The following is a 6,034-nucleotide window of genomic DNA, read 5'->3' as shown; positions in this document are numbered from 1 at the left end:
GCTACTGGCCCACCAACACCACTTCTGTCAGCAGCTCAGTTTTCCCGGGAGGTCTCCCATCCAAGTACTAGCCAAGCCCACACCGGCTTAGCTTCCATTATTCGGCAGAGCCAGGGTACATGTTGGCATGGCTGCCACAAGTTAAATTACTGCATCCGAATTGCCTACTACCTGCAGTAAGAAGGCCAATGGCGATAACCTTCACACTGATGCTACGTAAAATTCCTGTTTGACGAGAATGATAGATAAGTACATAGACAACTTTATTAATCCCCAAAGAGGAAATTCCTTTGCCACCGGACAGGCAAAACACAGCATAAAAATGACACTTGCTAGAACCCTCTAATGAAAAACACATGAGTTTCTTCATGACATCAAATTATCTCAGCTTTCTAAATAAGAATAATCTGGACTGAGATTTTGTTCTGACATTAGTGTTCTTCTTTCAGTTCAGTTAGCTATCAAAGTGGGCACCACCGGACACACTAAAACTGGATAACCTTCAAACATGACTGGGGAAACTTCCTTTTTTCCTAAAGTCAATAACCATCTCGTTGGTCTTATTAATATTCAAGTTTAAGAAATTAGAACCACACCAGCTGACAAAGGAGTCCACTTCTCTGTAATAGACCACATCATCATCTTCATGACTTATTAGACCAACCAGAGCAGTCGTCAGAAAATGTTTGGAGGTGACCAGACACCTCTGTGAACCGAGAGATAAAGGTAGATAAAACGTTGTTCCTTGTGGTGTTCCAGTTTTATTTAAAATAATATGATAGACTTTGTTTTTTAACTCTTAACATATTGAGGTCTAGAAAGGTGATAGTTCATGATCCAGAATATGGTGGTGTTATGCAAATTAAAGGTAATTAATTTTTTGTGCTAAAAGATGTGGTTGTGATGTGTTAAAAGCACTGGAAAATAAAAAAGATCTTAGTAGCTCTGGACTTGGCACTGCACTTCTCTGCATACATTCTCTCATAGAGATCTGGAGTTTACAGTCTGGTTAATTAGGATTTAGAGGTCTGGAGTTTACAGTCTGGTTAATTAGGATGTAGAGGTCTGGAGTTTACAGTCTGGTTAATTGGGATGTAGAGGTCTGGAGTTTACAGTCTGGTTAATTAGGACATAGAGGTCTGGAGTTTACAGTCTGGTTAATTAGGACATATAGGTCTAGAGTTTCAGTTATATGGTTTGTAATATGGTTTGGAGACAGTGGCACTGACGAAAAGACAGGAAGCGGAGCTGGAGGTGGCAGAGTTGAAGATGCTAAAATTTTCACTGGGAGTGATGAAGAAGGACAGGATTAGGAACGATTATATAAGAGGGACCGCTCAGGTTGGACAGTTTGTAGACAAAGCAAGAGAGGCAAGATTGAGATGGTTTGGACATGTGTGGAGGAGAGATGCTGGGTATATTGGGAGAAGGATACTGAATATGGAGCTGCCAGGGAAGAGGAAAAGAGGAAGGCCAAAGAGGAGGTTTATGGATGTTGTGAGGGAAGACATGCAGGTGTCTGGTGTGACAGAGGAAGACGCAGAAGACAGGAAGAAATGGAAACAGATGATCCGCTGTGGCGACCCCTAACAGACGCAGCCGAAAGTAGTAGTAGGTCTAGAGTTTACAGTCTGGTTAATTAGGATGTAGAGGTCTGGAGTTTACAGTCTGGTTAATTAGGATGTAGAGGTCTGGAGTTTACAGTCTGGTTAATTAGGACATAGAGGTCTGGAGTTTACAGTGTGGTTAACTGGGATGTAGAGATCTGGAGTTTACAGTCTGGTTAATTAGGACATAAAGGTCTGGAGTTTACAGTCTGGTTAATTTGGATGTAGAGGACTAGAGTTTACAGTCTTGTTAATTAGGACATATAGGTCTGGAGTTTACAGTCTGGTTAATTATGGCATATAGGTCTGGATTTTACAGTCTGGTTAATTAGGACATAGCTTAGTGTAAACATTTATTTGGGAAGGGACAATGTACATAATCAACATTGTAAATGTACCCAAGTTAGCTAAGAGGCTAGTTTCCATCAGCAGTCCGTTTGCCTGATGTTTTAAGCATTCTAGGATAATAAAATAGAAAAAAAACATACAACATAGTTAATATACAATACAAGGACAACAAGCACAAACAAGCAAGAAAATATATACAGATTATACAACTAAAGTAGGAAAAGATAATACAAATAATATAGACAATAATATATAAAAGCAGACATACAACACAGCTTATGTACAATACAGTTAAACAACATGTTAAAGCTGTATGCGAATAGCATCAATGTTGATATTATTGTTACCTAATAAGTCATGTCTTGACATTACACTAAAATGAATAATAGGATGGGGACTCTAATTGATTGGGGTAGAGGGTTCCATTGATATGATGCTCTAAAGGAGAAGATGCCCTGATTAAATGCAGTTCTCCTGAGTGGGATTGTGCAGCCCCCTCTAGCAGCACCTCTAGTGTCATGCCCCGCCTGGATAGTTAAGTTATCTTTTTGTTTCTCCCGGTGTTCTTTGTCTTGTACTTCCTGTTTTATTTTGATACTCACCTCTTGTCTCGTTTCAGGTCCTTTACTTCCTGCCCTCATGTGTCTCCCTCCTGTGTGATTACCTGTCCTGCCCTAATGTGTTGCACCTGTGTCTCATTGTCTCCCCTCTTCCAGAGTATATAGTCTTAGTGTTCCCTTCCTTCTGTGCCACTTCGTCTTGTTCCTTGTGACAGCGTTCCAGCATTTTTTCCTTGTGTGAGTTTCTTAAGCCCTATAGTTTCCTGACCTGTTTTTTGCCTTTTTGACCTTGCCTTTCGCCTGTCGATTTGGACACTGTTGCCTTGTTATCTGATCACCTGTGTACCGACTTCATTCTTATTTAAAGGATTGATTTTTGTGAACTGAGACTGAGTCTGCGTTTTGAGTCCAAGCCTGTGGTTCAGCACTGACACTAGTAGCTCTGTTTGTGGTAGATTTGAAGTTGATGAAGCTGGACAGAGGAGGAGGCGCTAAACCATACATGATCTTATAAACTAGGCAGACATTTTTGTATTTGGTGAGGTTTTCCCAACTAAGTAGATTATACTTTTTTAGAATATGGCAATGATGAAAACTGAATGGCTTCCTGTCTAAGGTTTTGAGTGCTTGTTTGTATAATGATTCCAGTGGTTCTAATGTTGTAGTGTGTTAGACCAGCTTATCAGACAATAGGTAATGTAGGAAACAACCATTGAGTGGAAGTATATCTTTGCTGCCTAAGTTGATAAGAAGTCTGATAAACCTGAAATTTGTCAAATTAAACTTTATTGCAGACCCTTTTCATGTGGGTTTTGAAGTTGAGGTTTGAATATATGTGTACTCCTAAGTATTTGTATTCTGAGACAACTTGTAGTCTCTCTCCCTGGATGAGAATATCTTGGTGTACATTTATACTATTGCCTTTTGAGAAAAACATGCAAACTGTTTTTGACACACATTAAGCCAGGATGTGACCTTCAACATAACATTTTTAACTTGATTGCTACCTCTTCTGTAGTTTAACATGAGAAAAAATAACTGTCATCAACATTTGTCACCTTTTCCACACAGAGAAGGTAGATCATTAATGTACACACTTGAGTAGGATTGGACCCAGTACAGAGCCATGTGGGACACCAGTTAATGGATCTAGAGAATTAGATGTATAATTATCAATTTTGACAAGCTGGGGGTAAGATGAGAGGTACGTTCTGATAAGGTTGGCAAATTCTGTAGAGATATTGAAATTGAGTAGCTTATGCAGTAGGATGTTATGATTAAGGTTATCGAGGTCTGGAGTTTGCAGTCTGGTTAATTATGACAGAGGTCTGGAGTATACAGTCTGGTTAATTAGGATGCAGCAGTCTGGAGTTTACAGTGTGGTTCATTATGACGTAGAGGTCTGGAGTTTATAGTCTGGTTAATTAGGATGTAGAGGTCTGGAGTTTACAGTCTGGTTAATTAGGACATGGGGATCACAGATCAAGCCATTGTGCATTTTTGTAACTTTAGTGATGCACATGGGTCATCTCTAACACATTGTAGAGGCTGCAGTTTGGACTTCTCTTAGCACTACCATAATAACTAATAGAAGGAATACTGACTGCTTGACTGACACCCCTGGCACAATAGATTTAGGTCATTGTCACTTAGAAACACTCTTTCTACTGCCTGACAGTATTTAAGATAAATACGTGTATCAAACAGAAATCTCAGCTCGTTGCACAAAGATGTTAACCAGATGTTAGCGTGAAGCCATATTTGCTTGGATGATAGGTAATTCAACCGAGTGGCTGTCCCAGTAGTCAATCTAAGAGAAATATTAACTATCCACACTTTATCACTGCAAGATTTTAATGGTCAATCTGTCATTCTCATTGACATCCTGAAGAAGATCCACTCAGATCAAAAGCTGGACCACTGAACTGAAAATGAGAAATTTTGTGAAAGCTGTCTCCTTTAGATTTCAGAATGTTGCAGTTTTGACATCTTGCACCTTCATTCAGTTTTTGTTTGTTGGTGGTTGTTTTTTGTTTTTTTTGTATGCTGCACAGCCCCTCTATCAAGAAAAGGACCTTTATTTTAACAGTCCTAATTTTTCATTTCTCTTAATTGTAGTGGTACAACACCATTTAAATGTAACCTCAACTGCCACTGCCACTGCCGACCTATAATCCACGAGCGCCGTGGCTTATCCCAAACCTTATTAAAAGAATCCTGCATAATAAAAGATTACAGATTAGACTGAGTTTAAGGTCTCCCGTGAACCAGGGGAGGTAGGAGATTACACAGGGAGGAGCAGGAGGAGGGAGGAGGAGGTAGGCTGGACTGACCCCCTCCCCCTCGTTAACGCAGCACTGCACCTGTGATCACTCTGCTATTCTCTTTGAGTGCATTACGGTGTGTGTGTGTGTGTGTGTGTGTGTGAGAGATGGGGGGGGGGGGTCATACACCAGAGAAATACTGCCAGTTTGATCCCAGTGTCTCGGGTGGGGCATGCCCATTGACAGCTCCTCTGATGTCTGCTAGATGGTGTGGTGGATGGTGTGGTGGATGAAAGCACAGTGAAGCACAGACGGGCCTTTGTTGTCAGACAGGGGCTGCTTAAACACCAGAGAGACAAATGCCAACACGTGGAGACAAAAACACTAACACAAAAAGCATGCAAGTACTAAGTGAATCTTCAAGCTAAAATCTTCCATTTTTCTCTTTCTAATGTCTTTCTTTGTGTATATTTCTTTGAAGACTGATTGTGTGTGTGTGTGTGTGTGTGTGTGGGGGGGGGGGGGGGTGTATTGGAGCACTACGTCTTTGCAGTTTTGCAGTCAAGACCCATAGATGTTCTGACGGGGCAACTGTCTCCAATCTGCTGCCCAGTTAAAACGGCTTGCCAGTAAATTAACGTGATGGCCACAAGTGTGAGATAAGTACGACCTCCGACAGAATCCACCACGTGTAAGGGGTCATGGTGCTGTCACCAGACCACAGACAGCGAACATCTCCTGTTGATGGGGGTAAAATCTGAATCAGAAACACTATTTGTTGCAGTTGCACACATGAAATTGAACGCAACGTCGTTTCCCCAGCCCACAGCAGTGCAACACAAAGACAAAAACACATATCCCAAAACTACAAGAACACACATATCCAAACTAACGCATGTCTCTAAACTAAACAACTCTCCAGGAGAATGAATACCCGCCAGGATGTCTGTCGGAACTTCCGGTCTGCATGGGCTAGCAGTTAGCTTAGCATGTCCCGCTTCCGCGTCCTGTCGGACCGCCCTCGGTGTTTCCTCTTGCGGGTGCAGCTCCGGTCAGGACCGTCCGTGGTCCTTGGACCCACAGGACGCAGCAGACCAAGCTCTCCCAGCCACCAAACGAAGACACAACTTGGGCGCACACGTGGACAAAGACACTGCATGGACGGTACTGGGTGAGGTCGCGACAAATGTGAATTCGCGCCGCTATCTTCCCACACCGGAAGCGGAAAATAACCTCGCAGCCCTGCCCTAATGTC

Source organism: Lampris incognitus, chromosome 8 (genome assembly GCF_029633865.1).
Source record: "Lampris incognitus isolate fLamInc1 chromosome 8, fLamInc1.hap2, whole genome shotgun sequence".
Lineage (NCBI taxonomy): Eukaryota > Metazoa > Chordata > Actinopteri > Lampriformes > Lampridae > Lampris > Lampris incognitus.
Note: the sequence above shows the minus strand (reverse complement) of the source record.